This window comes from Orcinus orca, chromosome 18, assembly GCF_937001465.1.
Source record: "Orcinus orca chromosome 18, mOrcOrc1.1, whole genome shotgun sequence".
Classification (NCBI taxonomy): Eukaryota; Metazoa; Chordata; class Mammalia; order Artiodactyla; family Delphinidae; genus Orcinus; species Orcinus orca.
Genome location: NC_064576.1, coordinates 5,206,937 through 5,226,811, shown reverse-complemented (window position 1 = coordinate 5,226,811; position 19,875 = coordinate 5,206,937). Strand labels below are relative to the sequence as shown.

Below are 19,875 nucleotides of genomic sequence, written 5' to 3'. Positions count from 1 at the left end.
TGACTTCTTCCATAGAAGCAGGACATAAACTAAAAAGACGAAGCTTCTCTTCTTCTAAACAACACGCTCCTTGAGAATGCACAAAGGGCCTAGCACAGATGTCTTCACAAAACAGTCTCTTAGCAAATGACACTTCAGAGTGTCCAAGAACCTGTGGTTAGAAGAAATCTTAATGGACATTTATTGCAGCCACTTCCTGTTCTAATCTTTCCATCATGTGGTGAGGCAGCATAGGCATGGATCCAATGCAAACATGCAGTAGGGTTTGTTAAGCCATTTTCTGGCAGCCTAGTTGATCTCTGGATGGCTCTGATTGGTAAACATCACTTCTTTTCTATTCATGTATTGTTGTGCCTTCTCATTCCCATTAACTGGTCTAAATTCTACCGATTAGGGCAATATTAAACATCTAACTCCTCTTCCACAGGTTGCCCATTCAGATATTTGAAAGTAATCATCCTATTTCCTCTGAGTTTCTTTGACACATGTCTTTCTGTACTTATCAAAATCCAACCCATTTAACATGCTCTGATTCCCATCTCGTCTGTCTTCTCAGGGGTTTCTGCTCCCTCTCTCTGCTCCACTGTCAATCTCTCCCTGCCTAATGCTTCATTCCTGTTAGAACTATACATAATCTGGGATAGTGTTTCCCAACTCTGGCAGACTCGACATCCCCCCTTTTTATAGCAAATATTTTGCAGTCCTCTCTTTCCCTTCAACAATGGCATTCATTGACAATACAACTTATACCTAGTAGAGTCTTAATAAGATGTGTTAGCCATAAAAAAATAGAGAAATAAAAGGAATGCAATTATAATGGGGACATTTATTTTTATATGTCAATACTTGGGCTGTGTGGTAGGTAGCTTCTTAAGTGGCTTCCAGTTAAATTATCCCTTTGTTTCATCCCTTCCCCTTGAGCATGGGGTGGACCAAGTGACTTGCTTCTAATGAATGGAATACAGCAAACTGATGGGATGCTACTTCCAAGATTGCACTACTAAAACTTTGACTTTCATCCTCTCTCTCTCTCTCTCTGGTTTTTGCTTATTCTAATGAAGCAAGCAACCATATAGAGCGGACCGTGTTGAAACAAATTATGTATACAACCTCTGGCCCATTCCCAGTGAGGACCTGAGGCCCTCAGTCCAAAAGCCTGCATGGAACTGAATCCTGCAACAACTACATGAGTGAGCTTAGAAGTGGATCCATCCCCAGTTGAGCCTCCACATGAGGCTGCAGCCCCAGTAGATATCTTGACTGCAGCCTTATCAGAGACCCTGAGCCAGAGGAACTGGCTGAGCTGTACCTGTACTCCTGACCCAGAGAAATGTGAAATAATAAATGGTGTTCTAAGCCACTAAATTTCAGGGTAATGAGTTACTCATTAGTAGAAACTAACACTCCATGATGAAGTGGTCAGATGCTTGCATCTGTTTCTAGGGAATCATTTGGATTTAAGAGAAGTAAGATCAGAAGTTGTTCTGAACGGAAAGTTGAGGAGTGGAAAAGAGCAGAGATGTGAGTGGACACACCGATTAAAACCAATGTTAGATTACAAACTAGTTTTAGGAAAACCAGAAAGACTCCAATGTTGACAAAAATCATCCCTTTTATAGCCAAGTGATCATCATACCATATATTCTAAGTTTAAAAACTTAATGAACAATGAGATCCTTGATGTTTTACTTCCCTGGAAAAGCACAGTGGTTTGTTTATAGAACCTAAATGTTTTCCTGGACAAATGCTAAAATCTTTTAAAAATGCACATTATCAATACTTTGAAATAATTATTTTCCCCTTAAATATGTGCCAACCTTTGACTATAGCTGCATTTTTTCCTTCTCTGCTGGGAATCAGTATGTCCTGTCTTCCCTATTCGATTGTATGAGGCTCCTTCTTCCCTGATGACCGCGGGGAAAACCTTGGAGGGGCTTCATAGTCTGTAGTCTTTTTCTCACAAGGGTATAAAATAAGAGGATGAGGGAAATATCCTAAACTGAACTGGGAAAGTTGATAACATGTCAAGACAAGTTACAGACTCAGACTGTTAAAGTGAAAAAATGAGGAAGTATGGTAATCTTATAAGTGAGCTCAGCGCTATTTGCTATTTGTAAGTGTTGGGACAAAATAATTTTCTTTGTTGTGATATTGATCAGGGTGGCGATAGTGTTACAGAAAACAAATCTCTTTGCAACCCATGTTGCTGTAGAGCATATAGTCAGGCATAATTTTGGTTGAGATACGTGGAAATTATGCAGGATTCAGAGCTATCTTATTTTTGCAAACTACCCTGTGCAAGGCAGGATATCTGACATCCCTGGCTCTTGCCTAGTAAATGCCAGTAGTTCCCTTTAATAATTGTGACAATCAGAAATACTCCCACAAATTTTTAAAACTCCCTTCTGAGTGGTGGCACCCCCATTGAAAAATCACTGCTCTATTATTTCTTTAAAACTCATCATCAAGTCCTGTCAACGCAACTGTCAAAACAAACCCTGCCATTCGTAGTGTGATTAGTCCTAGAGCAAGGCTCCACCCGCAGCTCGGGAAGGGAGCATAAGACAGCTAAAGTCAATCAGTGTGTTCTATTCATCAGATGCCAATCATTGGTTTAGGGTACGTGACCCAGTCAGAGCTGATGACACAGAATGGAGCTTTTGCTTAGCATCTGGGGAAAGAGACTGTGGTCTTTTCAGCCAACTTGAATGACAGAGGTTGTAGGGTGTGGAGCTGCTGTAGTCACTTTGCATCTTGTAGAGCTATAGTAGAAATCAACCCAGTGGAATGCATCATTGGCACTGGGTTCCCTGCAGGTGATTCTTTCCAGGCTGTAAGTACTGCTAGATTTGAGGAGAAGGAAACTGTATTTCTACTTTAGGGGTTAAGGGGTACATAACAGCATGGCTAGAGAGGAACTTATTTGTGTAATCTGTGATCCTCGTACTTTCATAGAATATTTTCACTGCACTGCTTTGATCTCTGAACCAGTTATGTTGTTTTCAAGGCTACAACCTGTGCCCTTAGGGGAGGGAAGAGAAAGCAGGGTCAACACACAGGTGCACAAAAACAGTTTCCCAGTACCAATTATTTTGTTTATTGTCTGTTTCCCCCACTAGAGTGGAATCTTCATAAGGGCAAGAATTTTCACCTGTTTTGTTCAACGCTGCATCCCCAATGCCTCGGACAGAGCTGCTGAGAAAAGCAGAAAAGGTTGGTTTCCTGGTTTTCTATATTTGCTGCCTAAATAGTATTCATTGATATCCACTCCCTTTCTGTTTTTTAACTTTTTGTTATGGAAAAAATTTAAATATATGCAAAATAGAGAATACATAGATGCATCTCCTCGTCCCCATTACCCAGCTTCACCATTGTCATGGCCAATTCAGTTTCATGTACACCTGTCTCCCAGTTCATCACCAACATCACCAGTGAAGGTTGTAACAGCGGTGCTTCTCCAGCAAGCCGAGGACTGTCAGGGCCTCACCCACCTCCAGGGATGGGGCTTTGTTTCCAGCTGGCAGGTGGATGATCCAGTGCTGCAATTCCGTTTTAGAGTTTATTTCCTTGGATTACTCCTGGCACCAACTCTCTGAGGTTAGGTTCTCTGGGAAACAGATGTGGAGATGAAGATTTGTGTGAAACAAGTTTCCTGGGGAGTGACCGTGGTGTCTTTGCCTAGAGAGGAATAACAGAAGTAACCCTGAGCAGCAGAAGTTGAACTGTTGCTGTGGCTGTAGCTGTGGCTGTAACAGGGCCTCCGGTGATGGTCCCACTGGAGCCTGAGCTGGGACAGCCTTTTCTTTTTTTCTTTATTTTTTTTTCATTTAACTATTTGAATTCAAAACAAGACCTATTTGTTGGAATGAAAGCATGGTAATAATATAAACTGTAATTAATTTGGCTCCATTTTTACTCATTCATAGATAATCCCTAGCACAGTTCTAGGTAACAAAGATACCACTGTGAACAGTGCATAGATAGGGTTTCTGTCTTTATGGAATTAATTAATTAATTAATTTTTGCTGTGTTGCGTCTTCGTTTCTGTGCGAGGGCTTTCTCTATTTGTGGCAAGCGGGGGCCACTCTTCATCGCGGTGCACGGGCCTCTCACTATCGCGGCCTCTCTTGTGGCGGAGCACAGGCTCCAGATGCGCAGGCTCAGTAGTTGTGGCTCACAGGCCTAGTTGCTCCGCGGCATGTGGGATCCTCCCAGACCAGGGCTCGAACCCGTGTCCCCTGCATTAGCAGGCAGATTCTCAACTACTGCACAACCAGGGAAGCCCTGGGACGGCCTTTTAGAACTGGCCTACCACGAGGGAGCTCCAGGCCGCTATCTCCTTCCATGGACCAGTCACTGGATGCCGTGAGCCTGGGCAGGGCGGCTCCCTTCACTGGGGCCAATTCCCAGGGAGGGACTCAGCAGAGGGCCCAGAGCCACCAACACTCCCAGTAGCTGGGGGACGATGCGGGGGACCCGGCACCGCTGTAGCCACCACTGTCCCCTTTTAAACGCCTGTTGACCCGTCCAGCCCTTATTAAGCATTGCTTCTCCCCAGGCTCCACTCAGGCTTTTTCTTCTTTGACTTACATTTCTTTGGGGGAAGGGGAGATGCATGACATCTAGCACCCTGGCTTTAGCTAGCCCCGTGCCTGGGTCCCCAGGGTTCCCTGCCCCCTGGTTTATACTTCTGTTTGCACCTGGCCCCTCTGGACTGCCCACTTTTTGCATTGCCTGATTCTCCCCCCACTCGGCCTTAAGTGCCTCCCTGCCCTGCACGCTGTGGACCCAGGCTCCGCCTCCCAGCATGATGTCTCAGCCCACCTGGGAGTGGACATGGGGTACGTTACATGCATGTTTCCTGTCTCAGTTTCCAATTTTGCTCCATCCTTCCATCCCCCAAATCACCATCCATCACCCACACTGCTGCTGGGGGACAGTTCCTCAAATACACATTTTGTTTCATGCAGGAATAGTTACTGAACACTTGCAGTGTCCTGCCTACATTATATTCTGGGGCTGCCATGGTTGAGTGGTGCAAATAAAGTTTCTGCTCTCGTGGAGCTTACATTTCAGTGGGGAGATACAGGCAATTACGGCACAGAAATGAATAAAGGAATGAGCGAACCGATAAGTCAATATGAGATAGTAGTAAATGCAATGCCAAGAATTAGAATAATGTGATAGAATGATGGCCGAGCTAGCAAAGGTCTCCCATTGTGTTATGGGTACGATTCAGATTCTAATTTGGCACGAAAGACTCCGTGGAGACAAGTTCTGCCCCCCCTCCCCCACCCCCACCTCCCACCCCCACCCCCCGCCGTGAGGGCTGACTGAGGGGTGTGCGGCGGGGAGGACGGTCTTCCTGCCCTTGGACTTGGTTGTTTGGGGTCGGCTTTTCCTGCAGGGCCCGGCCGGCTGCCTAGGTTCCTCCTTCCCTGTCTCCTCTGACTTCCCTTATCCCCCTGGGACCCCCTGTGCTGGAACAATGTACCTTGTGAGCCACAGTGACAAAAGCCCAGCTGGCCTCAGCGGGTTTGTTCATATCAATGACTGAACCCAGACAGTTAACGATCCCTTTCAACAGCAGCTTCTGCCGTGATTTTGGGGAAACGCTGACTAGGACATGACCTTTGGGAGGAGAGATTTTTGTGTTCGTTTGTTTGAAGGCACAGGTGCAGGTCTCGTTCCTATTGAACCCATTGCTGGGGCTGATTTGCAGCCCTGCACTTAGCCTTGTCCCCTCCCAGCCCGGCACCCCGTCCCCAGTTCCACCTCACTGAGGCTATGGAAGGAACCTGTGCTAAGGAGGAACACTAAACACCACCAAAACGAAACCAAGCATGTTCTCGGCGGGTTCCACGTCGCGGCTGATGATTGCTCGAAAATCCCCGTTCTTATCAGGAGCCCGTGACCGCATTTCCCTGCGCCCCTCGCTGGTCAGCACGGATGAAAGTGGGAAGAGAGATTTCCCCCTCGGCTCAGAAACGGAAGGCCCTGGCAACCTTGCTTTTCTTACTTATGGGGGCACCTGATCATTAACCCGAAGACACGGATTACCGATTCCCTAAGTGCCCCTGATGTCCGGCCGGGGCTCCTGCCCCTCCTGGCGCCGCCCCTTCTCCCCTTGGCTTGGGCACAGCTTCCATCACCTGCGGCTCACCTCCCTCCTTCGCAGACCTGGTCACTGTCTTCCCTTCGGCTCCCCCTAGCGGCAAGCACGGTAAATCACCCGTGCTTGTAACCGAGCCCTGGTTACAACAGCTCCTGCTCCAAGGCAGACTGAAAAGATACTGAAACGAGAGAAAGACAAACATCTACCACTCAGAGGAGGTCCAACTTTTATTTGAACCAGACAGGCAGTCCCGTTGGAAATCGTGAGATATTTGTTCTTTATTGTTTGATTACACATACAAAAATAACACACGAAAAATTACAGCTGTATAAATCAGACTTTGTAACTTATACAGTGGAGCCTCTTAGGTGTTTTTTCAACACAAGTGATGAAAAATAAAAACATTTGTATCTGAACGTTTATATCTGAATTGCGATGTGAATGAACTTGGTTCTGTAAGACTGATATTGATCACACTGACTGCCCTTTTGAGTGCAATCAGGTAGTTTACTGAAAGAGAACTGTTAACACTAGGTTATGTCTGTATTTCTGAGGCTGACAGTCTTAAGAAGTGGGGTGAGCCGTATGGTATGAAGAAGGCTAGGAAGACCCTTCTGTGGCTAAAAGTTTTACCTTGTGTCACGAGGTCTGAAATGATACACTTACCTTGAGCTAAAGTCAAACGCTCATATCAATAGGCAGATGTCATTAGAATCAATGAATTATCAGCTCTTTTTCCTTTCCATTGTTAAATCTCTAAAAGCCTAACTCTGAGCCACTGGGAAGAGGTGGGGAAAGGGTTCTGTAAGGAGCTGGGTCTATGTTCATGCCTCGGGGAAACTAGAGAACAGAATGAGAAGTGGGGACAGAGGCTGGGGAGCCTCTTAAGAGGTGGAAAGAGGGGGTGAATAGGAGCTCATAGCTTTCCCTTCAGCTGTCCTCAGGCACCACTTTTAAAAGTTTCTATTTCATGAGTCTCTATGAAAATTTCTCTCTCCAAAATGTCAGCAGTCCAAGTCTTTCAGGAAAGAACGTTTATTCTTTAATTTACCCAAGTGTTAACGCGCTAAATCCTCCCAACAGCGTTACGTGGTAGGCACTGTTATAATATTCACTGCACAGATAAACGGAGGCTCAGAGAGGTTAAGTGACTTGCCTAGAGTAAGCAGGGGGACAGATTCCAGCCTGGGAGGTACCTTAGCACACGTTCTGGAGCTGCCCTTCCAGCTGGAGGAGCGCACGTCTGGGCTTCGGAAGCGTGAGCCGATCAGATCCTCGCAGTGGGTCGACCACGACCTTTTAGGGCCCGTTGATTGATTATCAGTCAATCCTGAAAGGATAGTCTTTCACTGAAGCTTGATTTAGCACACAGAATTCTACCTTATCCTTCAGGATTCTGAGCAGATGAGTTAGGTGGAATCTGGGTGGCCTCAATTTTTTTGCGTTTGCATGATAGAGATAAGAATACTCTTTATCCCCCAATGGACACCAATTTTATCAATTACTATTTGTAGAACAAAGACAAGATTTCTTTAAGAAAGCTTTTTCTTGGTGGTTTAAGTGTTTAAAAATGACCAATGTAAAAATTTCACAGCAGTAGGAGCTGGAAGACTCATGCTCTGTGACCTTGACTGTGCTTGTCACTGCACAGCGTATTGTTCTGGGGGGACCAAAGAAAGATGGAGGAAAAAACCCAGTCCACGACTGAAACCCACACTCACTTTGCACATGCAGACAATCCATTGAATTAAAAGAGCAATTAAAGAGAGATCAAACTCACTCTTGTTGTAGGCACTTTTTTTTTTCCAACTGTGATTTTATCTAGCATGTTAGCATAAACCTGTGTGGTTAGAACTGTTACCAAGGGAAGGAGATCTAATTCCAGATCAGCCAGTGAAAGCTGGGTAGTTTTAACCACCGACATCTGCAACAGCTAAATAAGACCCTTGACGCCTCTGCTATGCAGTGTTTTCTACTGTATTTCTGGAAATGTGCTCAATTGTCACATAGTAAAAAATAAATATTGGGCCGGTTCCCAGGGATGGTGGTGCTCTTAAAAAAGTGATTCCAGGGCTTCCCTGGTGGCGCAGTGGTTGAGAGTCTGCCTGCCGATGCAGGGGACACGGGTTCGTGCCCCGGTCCGGGAAGATCCCACATGCTGCGGAGCGGCTGGGCCCGTGAGCCATGGCCGCTGAGTCTGCGCATCCGGAGCCTGTGCTCCACAGCAGGAGAGGCCATGACAGTGAGAGGCCCGCGTACCGCAAAAAAAAAAAAAAAAAAAAAAAGTGATTCCAATTCCTATGTTCTTTGAAAACAACTTAAGTAAACACATGAAATAAGATTCTCTTCCTTTCACCTCTGATTACTGGTCCATCTAAAATTCTATCCATTTGGAATGGATGAGAAGATGGATGATGCCCTGGGAAAGATATATGTCTAGACTAGGGGGCAGATCAGTTTTATATTTTCACACAGAAAAAAACTTTTCTGCTCAGAGAGCCAGATGGTAAACAGAATTGCTCTACTTCATTCTGGAAGCGGTTCATGAAAGACAGTGCACTGGATACACTGACAGAGATGAATGCTTTGGAAAGGACTCCCACCAAAACCAGAGACTTGATTTGCAATTGAGGGGAGGTTTGTCTGTTTCCTAAGCGACTGATCTTCAAGAATGGCTTTAAGAAAGGTTTGAAATTAAAATTAAATCTGAAATCATGAGATAAGTAACATCTTCCTGAATACTTACACGTTTGGGCACATGATTAATCTCTGGCCATTTGGCAGGACTGTTATAACAAATCACAATCTGAAATAAACTTCTTATATTCAATTTGTACGCTAAAATGTATTTGCTTGGCATCCAAGGATTAGATTTTTGCCAGAGTTTTATAAAAGGGAATAAGGATTTGTGTTGCAAAGAGAAAATTAAGGGTGCTGGTATATCATCCTTTTGAACAATCCAGAATGCTATTGTGGTTAAAAATTAACTAATGTAGGATTAGCACTTTAGTATTTTAGTATTATGTGTTCACATACAGAGGTTCATGTATATAGCATTTCTCTTTCCAGAAGTAATTAGGGGATTCCATTAAAACCAATTATTTGTGAGCACTTCGTGATATAAAAGAGGTCCCTGTGCTGAACCCCACAGTGGGAGATGGTAGATCAGTGGTTCCTTCCAGGATATGTTATGTTTGATTATACGTGTGTTCCATGATATTTTACCCTTTTCATTTTGTGCTCATAGTTGCAGTGGTTTATGAAGTAACAGTCTCTAGATTTCATTCCAAATGGAAAATTGGCATGAAAACTCTCAATCCAATTATTTCTGTACACATTTTGAAACAAATCGTTTTGGCCCTTTCGAAAATTTTACAGGTGGTGATAAAAATAGGAAATTTCAGGTTTCAGATGTTTTATTGCATTCTTGTAGCATAATAACAGCTTCATTAAAAAGAGTTTCAGGGCTTCCCTGGTGGTGCAATGGTTAAGAGTTCGCCTGCCGATGCAGGGGACACGGGTTCGTGCCCTGGTCCGGGAAGATCCCACATGCCGCGGAGCGGCTAGGCCTGTGAGCCATGGCCGCTGAGCCTGCGCGTCCGGAGCCTGTGCTCCGCAACGTGAGAGGCCACAACAGTGAGAGGCCCACGTACCGCAAAAGAGTTTCACAATACAATGTGAACTTTGTGAGATGTCTAGAACACATTTGCTGGCCTTCTTTAGAAAGCTTTGTGTGCAAGAAAGTTGTTCTACATTACATGTTATATTTCATCTTATTTTGCTAAGGTTTTGTGAGATACTAAATTACTTGGCCCAAATGCATGATTGTAAGGATTAAAGAGCCTGGAAGGTGGTAACTGCTCTTGGGGTTGAGGGCTCAGGACACCTCCCAGCTAAGATCACACACGAGCTGAGATAGTGGGCTCAGTTTCAGGACTTGAAATCTCATGAATCAAGGGTACTTCAGTGTATGGGATGAGCTGGAGGCGGCGGACATGGGGGAGCTCTTCCCCAGAGCCCTGGAATATCAGAGCTGATGCTCAGTCATTGTGAGAGAACATGACGGGGAAAGCAAAGATGCCCTCTCTCCTCTGATCTTGGGAATTTATTGTTTCATGGGCTGACCACATTTTGGAGAGTGGAAAGGATCCTTAAAAGTCATCTAATGCAGATGTGCTTTTGCTACTCCATTCTCCTCTCCAGAAACCCCCTTCCAAACAATGCTCAGATTTCTCCAGCGATGGGAAATTGAGTCTCCAAAGGCAGCGCCTTCCTCCTGTGAACAACCCCAGGGTTACAGAGTTCTTCCTGCTATCGAACTGAAATCTGTCTTCCTGTAATTTCCACCCATTGTTCCTAGTTATATGCCTCAGACCTGAAAAGAAACAGGCCTATTTTCCATTCTATGACAGCAGTCAGCTCTCAGAGGGAGGCAGTGGGTAGAGTGAGAAGGATTTGTGGGCAGACAGGGTCCTATTCTCTCTGACCCTCGGTCTCCTCTTCGTGAAATGCTGATTATAAAACCTGACTTACAGTGTGGTTGTGAATATTCAAGGAAATGTGTATAAGACATACAGAGGTGACTCAGTAACGGATTATCATTATTATTACTATCGAAGGTGCCTAGTAATCTCCTCTAGAGTTTCCTTTTCTTCAGGCTAATTAGCCTCTATGTTTCATCAGTTTTTCATATTTTGTGGTTTGGGACCTCTCCATCTTCCCAGTCGTTCTCGTCTTGCCCAGTGCATTTCCGTCCTTTTTTATGCATGGCGGTTGCCAGAGAGCAGAGCTGGAGCATTTCCTGGGAGCCACATCACTGGCCACTGAAACTGCATTGGTGTCCACAGAGGTGCTCTATTCTAGTCCTTTCCTTCAGAGACCAAACATCCAGAAAATTCCTGTTGAGGAAATGATAGGCATTTCATGGAATAAGAAAAAGAAAGAATTGTGAGACTCAAATTCACAATCCCTAATATTATTCTATTAAATTGCAGCATGTTCCTTACCTGTTGGTCCTTGTGCCAGCCACTGCGTATTTCTCCTCTTGCTTTTACTCTTCACATCAGCCCGGGGATGTCGACAGTGCCTCTTACTTTCCTACTGAGAGACAGTCTGGAGAATTTAAGTATTCCAGACTTGAACTTAGGTCCTCTTACTAGGAACCAGGGCTCTTCTCCAAGTCCGTCCGGTGGGATGAACACTCCAGATCTCTTTTCATCCTGCCATCCTAGTATTTCCATCTCGTCCTTGCTGCCTCCCACCCTGCTCCTCTGACTTAGTGGGAAGGGAAAGTGGCAGTGGTGGTGGTGAAGGCTTTGATGCCACCTCCGCCCCATACAGGGCCCAGTAGAACCGGGAGATTTGAGGGACCCTATCACTGAGTGAGGTGATATCAGTCTCTTGAAAACTAAGGAGGCAAAGATCATGTTAGTGACTTCTGAGGCCATTCTGATGATTGAACCCAATCAATCAGCACAGAAAACAGTAGGGTAGACATGGTTTCCAGGCAGTGGGAAATCAATGCCCTGGGCGCTCTGGACACTCACCTGCATAAACCTTCTCCGGAGAACGGAAGACCCCCAGAGGGAAGGAGAAGGCTCCTCCCCGCTGTGTCCACCACCAGCTTGCCCTTCCCACCGAGAGACAAACGGGGAGACGTATACTTGCAGACCACGTTCATTCAGAGCGGACAGTTATCCCAGACACCGAGCCCAAGTCTGCTTCCAGATCACCAGACCCACAGAGAGCCTAGAACCCTCCTTCCCGAACCCTGTCCCAAACTCCTGCTTTGCATCCATCTGACTGTTTACTCCTGATTCTCTTGACTATTTCCTCAATACAGCATGTAGCTCCCTAATCCCCAAAGGGTATTTCATAAGACAGCCAATTACCTTTCCTTCGTTAAGAGTACCATAATTATAATATCTATGGGCCCTTTTAACATTGCTCTAAGTGGACATTTTCAAATCACTTGAGAAATATTAAAATTTAAAAATGCAATAGAACCTTGGTCTAGGGGTAAGTGTTTAATAATATATAAAAAGAAAGTGGTTAGAAAGGAAAGAAATACGCCTGTAGCCAATGTTCTCTATGAAACAGAAACTCTAAAGCAATAAGTCCTAAACATCAGCCTAGAAAGGCCAGGATGGAGGTTGTCCGGCTCATAACAACATTCCTCTTCTTTTCATGTTGTTTCTTTTCCAGCTCATAGGAAAACAAGTATAATACTATATTTTGCCTATAGGTGCCAAGACTTGTTCACTTTCAGACACTTTTCTTTCTTGTGTTTGGGAACAAAAGCCGAGCTATAGCACAAGGAAGAGAGTGTTGGGTGGAGATAGAAGGGGAGAAAGGATAGGGTGTAGGAATGCTACCCTCCAGGAACTTAAAGCATTTGGTAGTTTCAGAAACTACTAGAAGACTCGTCGTTTGCTTGAATATGTCCAGCTCTTTCAGTCATACAGCTCTATTCCGGAAAAGCCCTTGTGTCAGTCAGTGGTCCTGCCAGGAGATGGCTGGCATCTCAAGTTAGGGTGATTCAGGAAGGGTCGACTAAAGGGACCATTTACAAAGGTGTGGGTGGGTTGTTTGGGAGTGCTGATAAAACAGATCTGTCACCACCCCTGGACCCAGAGGGACAAGGGGAGGGGTAGTTATGGGGACCTGGGAGAATCATGAAGAGAGAATAGCCTTTGGAGGATGGAGGGATACAGCCAGCTCCAGGGGACCCCATGGGGAGGGGGCTGGAGGGATAAAAATCTTAACTTTCTTCCCAGTCTCCCTCTGGACTCCTCACTGGCCAAGCCAAACTGGAGTTCAGAGACCACTGTACACCAAACAGGTCAGAGAGCAGAGAGCCCAGTGAGCTGGGAGGGGGAGGGGGTGCGATATCTGGACAGCGCTGAGCGCCCGGCACAAGGTGAAGGCAGGTGTGTTGTGCGGGTGGATCACTGTTCCGCTGAGTAATGTCAGTTGTAGGCTTTACCAAGACTGTGTGGTTGCAGAGTCATATATAATGTTCTTCCTGCCTCTTGAACCATGATTTAAAGCGCTCTATATCTGAAAATCCTTGCTTGTTCTTAGAGGGTGTGTGTGTGTGTGTGTGTGTGTGTGTGTGTGTGAGAGAGAGAGAGAGAGAGAGAGTTCTTCCCTAAGCGCTTAGGTGGTACGTTGGAAAACTGGACCCTGGTGTGAGAGACCAGCAGGCCTGGTGTTTTCTCCCCTTGTATGGCATGGAAACCATGGAACTGGTCTCAGCACAGTTTCTGGAATTGGGCTGGAGGGTTCCCACATGTGGTGTTATTTAAAACTGAATCAGACAGACTTTGGGTATTGCTCTGTGAATTATTGTCATTGTTTGGTACAGACCTTCTGAGTTAGACACTAGCGGGGGGGCCACGGGGTCCACCATGGGGGAAATAGCTGTGGCTGCTCCCACTGAGGAGAGCCTGAGACTGGGAGAGCGAAACCTCTCTGGGACTCGGAGGTTTGGAGCCACCAAAGTTTCCACTGATGGAGGTAGAAGTGACTGCCCTCAGCTGGGCACCCCGGGTTGGGCAGGAATGCTGAGGTCCGGTGGGGCCTGCAGGTCTGAGTGCCCAGTTCCAGGAGTGACTGTGACACATGGTTCCGTCTCTCTGCTGACCGTGAACCTTCTGTACGTTCTTGTTAAAGGTCACCATTGCTGTCCTCTGTGCTGGGGAGATTAGGAGGGCAGAAGTCCTTTTACAAGAAGCGGTGGGGTAACACAGGGCATTTGTCTTTGGGAGATGCTTTATCCCGAAAAGCGGAGACAATGACATGGATGCAAGATCAGGATGAAGGCCCTGGGGCTTTGCCATAACTACTCAGGTCTTAAAAAGAAGCGTGATCCCGTTTCACAGGCACAACCTAGTGAAGCCAACAAATATGTAAAACAGACCTCAGCAAAGGCAGCTGCTCCTCCTTCAGCCTCGAGGACCTGTCGCCCCTACCTGCTCTGCATAATAGAACTCTTCGCAGGTGGGTAACTCAGCTCAGCAGAGAAAATACATTAGTAGACAACCTTTCCTTTCACTGGGTGGTAGTAGGATGTGCCAGGCTAGTGTTCTCCACGCCTAGAAATCTGGGAAGACGTATGGGACTGGGTGTCAGAATGGCGTGGAAACATAGACTTGGAGCCATAGGGTGTCATTGATGGTGTGAATTGGGCCCATTGCCTGGGAGAGCATTGGCTTTGTGGTCTGGCCATAGCGGGGACCAGGCCCACCCTTTAAAGCGACCTTCAAGCTTGATGGCCTTGCACAAGGTATTTCCCCTCTCTCTCTGGTTTCTTCATCCGAAAACGGACAGAGCAATAGTGGCCACCTTATAAAGTGGTCGTCGGGATGAAGTGAGTTGCTACATGTCAGGTACTTAGAAAAAATGTCTGGAACTTACTAAGTGTTTGATTCATTTGCCCATTCACTCATTCATCATTCCAGAAATATTTGTTGCGTTATGTGCCAGGAACTGTTTTAGGCTATGGATAACCCAGGTGAAAATATTTGCCTGCATGGAGCTTATTATTAGGGACATGAAGCCATAAAGATCTTTACAGTTTCATCCTTTTCTTCACATCACATGCTCCTCATATGTTGAAAAGATGTGCAGGTTATGGGCTTATAGGCCTCACTAGCCCTGCTGATGTTAGGCATTTCTGATTCCTCATTGAAATGCGTTCCTATTGAAATGGTTCATTCTTTCTGAATTGCTAATACTTCCTAGCGGATTTATGAGTTCAATACTGCTGACCTGGGGATGGGAAATTTAAGTCAATGGCTGACCTATTTAGCCACCATACTGGATAGAAAAGCCCGGCTTAGGACAGAATTGAGTTTTGGGAGTCAAGCATGAGGCACTTTCTCACTTCTGAACTTGGCAGTAGGAAGGGGTGAAAGTTGAGAGTTGGTTCAAACGTGGAAGTTTTCTGGAGGTTTAAAAACATTTCTGTTTGTGGTAGGGAGGGACCGCCAACTCCCAATTCAATTAAAACCCACAAAGAAGCTCCCCACAGGTCCATACCACATGGCTGCGATTCACGCCAACGTTGGCTCTTTGCGATGGTGTCCTGGGTTAAATGTTTGCAAATACTGCACTTTGTTTAGGGCTGGATCTCAGAGTTCAGCTCTCATACTCGTTCATTTTATTAACTGATTCCAGGAAGAGAAACTGGGAAAAAGACTTGCAAAAGCACGGAAAGGAAACCAAACAACATTTTCTCATCTTTTAATCATGGAACTTGGCATGGAGGAACCTCAGCCTTTTCATGATTATTATACAATTTTATTCGTTCACTTATTCAGCAAATGCTGTTTGAACATTTAATTAGGGTCAGCTATCGCTCCTCATGCTGGAGACGACATGGTGAGCAAACCAGCAACGGCAGGACCAAGGAGCCCTGCCCTTGGCCCTCTGGGAGCTTACAACTTAGTGGGAGAAACAAACGCTAAGGGAACCGATTGTAATGGTGAACATCAAAGTAACAACTGGAGTGTTTCTAAGAGGAGATACTGGTTCCTTTATATGCGGAATCTAAAAAGAAATGATACAAAGCAGAAACAGACTCACAGACTTAGAGAACAAACTTATGGTTGGGGGTGTGGGGGAAGGGGTAGTTAGGGCATCTGGGATCGACACGTACACCCTGCTATATTTAAGATGCATAACCAACAAGGACCTAGTGTACAGCACAGGGAACTCTGCTCAGTATTCTGTAACAACCTACCTAAGTGGGAAAATGTATAACTGAATCACTGTGCTGTACACCTGAAACTATCACAACACTGTTAATCAGGTATATTCCAAAAGAAAATAAAAAGTTAAACAAAATTAGTTAACACAGGTTAAAAAAAAACTTTAAAAAAAGAGAATGAATAATAGGAGAATTTGCTTCATCAGCAAAGTCAGGGTGAACTTTCTTGAGGGGGGATAATTTGAGCTGAGCTCTGAAGGGAGAGTGAAAGTTTAACTGCAGAAAGAGGGAGTGACGAGAAGCAGAGGACTGCAGGAGAAGGAGCCACGTGTGCCAACACCGGGTGGCACATACAGCAGCACAGAGAGACAGAAACGGGGTGAGAGGGGTGAGGCTGGAGGGCAGGGATGCCAGACCCCGCCGTGCTTTGACTTTGATCGTCATCCTGACCAAAAGCTGCTGAAATATTTTCAAGGGTGGTGTGAGAAGTGCCGTTAGGTTTATTGGGGGAGGGACACCACTTGTGCAGGGTTGGACAGTCAGGCCTCTGCACTGCAGTGAGCTCTGTTACTTACGTAAGAGGGGGCAAGCAGGGTGGGGCAGGAAGAGCTGCAGACCACAACGGAGCTGTGACAGTCATCAGATGATCCAGTGCGAAGCTGTCCACTCTGGCTGCTATTGGAACGACGTAGACAGGGTGGCTTAAATAGCAAAAATTTATTTCTCACGGTCCTGGAGCCTAGAGGTCCGAGATCAGAGTGCAGACAAGGTTTGGTTCTGGTGCCATCCCTCTTCCTCTTTATGTCCCACAAGGCCTTTCCCTGGTGCAAGCGTGCGGAAAGGGAGAGGGACAGGGAAAGGCTTTATAAGGGCACTAATCCCACTGTGGAGGCCCCACCCTCATGATCTCATCAGAACCTAATCACCTCCCAATGGCCTCACCTCCAAATACTACCACATTGTGGCAGAAGCGGGGGCTAGGGCTTCAACATATGAATTTTTATGTGTTGGCGGGGACACAAACATTCAGTCCATAACACTCGCTAGGTGCCCAGAGCTGTGCTCCTGCTGTGAAAACGGGTGAATAAAATCGGTGTGGTTCCTGTTTTTGTGGAGTTTACAAACTCGCGGTAAGAAAGAAGTGAAAACATACTAACACGTATGGAACCCTGGAGCAAAGATTTCTTACTAGTGGGGCTTGGTATCCCTGTGGGGGGCTTGCCCACTGGCTGAGGGCTACTGCAGGAGCGGGGCCACAGTCGAAGCAGCAGTGGGTCCTGCAGGTCTCCAGGCTGCTGTCCACACTCTCCACAGTCCACCCGGGAAGTCTTTCCTGGAGGAGCACTGAGCCGCACGCCACCAGGCCACCCAGGAGAAAGGGGCGCCTCTGGGGTCATCTGAATGGGATGAGCCCATTCATGGGATGGCAAAAACTGCGTTGCTAAAACATCCCAAAGTGAGTCTCTGGAGCATGGGAAATGGCCTTTCTCATCGAGAAGACACAGCACACACAAACCTTTCTCTCAAAGATTTGCTTGATTATAATCTGATACAACAGACAATTTCAGAAATAGACACAACGTATTAATCTGAGTAATAGATGTCACATTGGGATTGATATTTGCCAGACTTAGCATGATAATAATTGAAAGTTTTTTACTTATTTAGATTTCATAGTTTAGTTGTTTTTCAATAAATGAAATCATTTGTATATTTTTAATCAGAGTAGAGAGAAATAAGACTTAAAACGTTGTCGGTAGAGAACAGTGAGAAATGATGCTTGTCGCAACTTCCCTTTACTGTAAGATCTAATAAAACAATTTATGGAGAATAGACTTATTAATAAAACAATAAAATACAAATTATACATTTCCTACTGTGGTGCTTAAAGTAGATGACCTAGATTATTCCCTAAGATAAAGCCCGCGTGCATAAAACAGACCACATTGTAGGTATTTCAAAATCATTGGTAAATAATATTTTCAGAAGGTGATTTGCAAATTAATGCAAAATTTAGAGTACTTATTTTGCACTTTTCTGGACTATGGATAGTTGATGTTTAAAACACATGCTAAGAGGTATTGATAATCTACCATATTATTCTAAAGCAAATAACACAGATCGAAATTTTCTAATTGATTGCCTGACTGATGAAATAAAGGCTACAGAAATGAGTCACTAAGATGGCTATAAAACCAAGCTACTCTCCAGTGCAGGATCCTTCCTTGAGCTCCAAATTAGAGAGCTCTGCCCATTTCTAGGAAACGCTGTCCGATGCAAGATGTTTGAAGCCTCTCTGGTTTCCCCTGTTTGGCCTCCCAGGACCTCCTTGCCCATCACTCACCTTTGGCTCCTGTGACCCCCAGATAACACTCACTTGGGGCAGGCGATAGGCAGGCAACCTCTGTCGTCTGGCCCCCTGCTCCCATGACAGCTTGGGTTCTACCGCCTTGCTCCCCAGTTAGCAGAAACGAATGGTTTTTCAGGGTCTGTGGCTCTTTCCTTTCTTTTCAAAGACTGACCACACTATTGTCTCCATTTCCCTCGTCCACTTTCTGCTTGGAAATTCTTGCATTCCTCACATTTCTACCACGTTGCCAGTGGTTCCGTGCAGTTTCCCTTGACCCCCTGGATTGGGTCGGTCACTCCCACTCCAGGTCACCCACTGAACCCTGTGCTCACTTCCCTCCCGAAATTCCCGCACATCTGCTCCCCCTTCCTGGGAGCAGGGAGAGACACCTCTCTGTTGCTACTCCGGGCCCTTGTTTTCTGGCACTGGGTCTAATGATTCCTTGATTCTCAGTGAATGTGTGTGAAACCAACTGAACCAAGGTGAGTGTTTCCCTCTGTCTCCCCATTCCTGTGGCATTTGTCCTATTGTTGACTTTGGCCACTGCCTTTGGACCAGCCCTGGATGAGTCACTTAAAACTCTCTCTAAGCTGAAGATCACAGTATCTGGTTTGTGAATCTCACAGGATTTGTAAATATCAAATGAGGAGCCCAGAAAGGACAGCTGAATTGTGTCCCTTTGGATAGAGACACTGGCTCGAGTCAAGTCTGAGTTCTCTCAGCTTTTCTCGACCCTGTAATTTGACAGCTGGCCTTTGTTTGCTCAGCCCTGCTCATGCCCAGACCTGCCATTACTCTGATCCATCAAGACCGGTTCCTGGGAAAGTCTTAATTCCCACTGATGTAAAAAGGGAGGAAAAGGATGAGGAAGACATGTTGTGCGAAATCCAGGCTGGGCATCCTCATCCCGTGGCGAGTTCTAAGACCCACCCAGGGAAGAGGACAGCAAAGGACACGAGCAGAGTGTACTACAGAAGAAAGCGGGAGGTGGTGGCGGCTAGGGACAGGACCAGCATCACGGAGCCCCGCAGGCGCTCTGCTTTCCTTGGGCTCTCTTATTTCATCCTCTCGCTGCCCTATGAGGTGGGGACTATATTTTTTTCTCATCAGAAGAGGAAACAGAGGCTCAACTCAGAAATTGAAAACTTCCCCCAAAGTCCCACACTAAAGAAATGTCAGAGCCAGGAGGATTTGATTCCAACGGTCTGTACTCACATCCACCGAATGCTCTTGCCTCATCTGCTGGTTTAGCAACTGCTTGGACTGCAGTGCAGTAAGCGCAGAATGAGCAGGGAGGTGTGCTTCAGAGCTGGTGACTTCTGCCAGGAAAGATGGTGGTTCCCCTTCTCATTCATTCATTTTTCAGTTATGAGAGCCAGTACGGTGTCAAGGCTGTGATGCGCTGGATTACGTTCTCCCAAAATTCCTATGTTGAAATCTTAACCCCTAATACGTCAGAGCGTGATCCTATACATTTACAGAGGTAGTCAGGGTAGAGTGAGGTCATTAGAGCAGGCTCTAATCCAAGATGACTGGTGTCCTTATTAAAAGGGGAAATCTGGACCCAAAGACATGCTCAGCAGGAAGACAGCATGAAGAGATGGGGAAAAGACGGCCCTCAGAAGGGACCGGCTCTGCTGACATCTTCATTTCGGACTTCTGGCCTCCAGAGCTGTGAGACAGTAAATCTCTGTTGCG

At 45.9% G+C, this 19,875-nt stretch overlaps 1 long non-coding RNA gene across 1 annotated transcript in view; it reads left to right on the top strand.

The window, feature by feature from the left end:
- The window catches only part of LOC117202780 (uncharacterized), a 431,485-nt gene that overhangs the window by 20,057 nt on the left and 391,553 nt on the right, over positions 1 to 19,875 (top strand). The window contains exon 2 of the long non-coding RNA XR_007473247.1: positions 3,120 to 3,213. This is a non-coding gene — a long non-coding RNA (uncharacterized LOC117202780). The remainder of the gene's footprint in view (positions 1 to 3,119; positions 3,214 to 19,875) is intronic.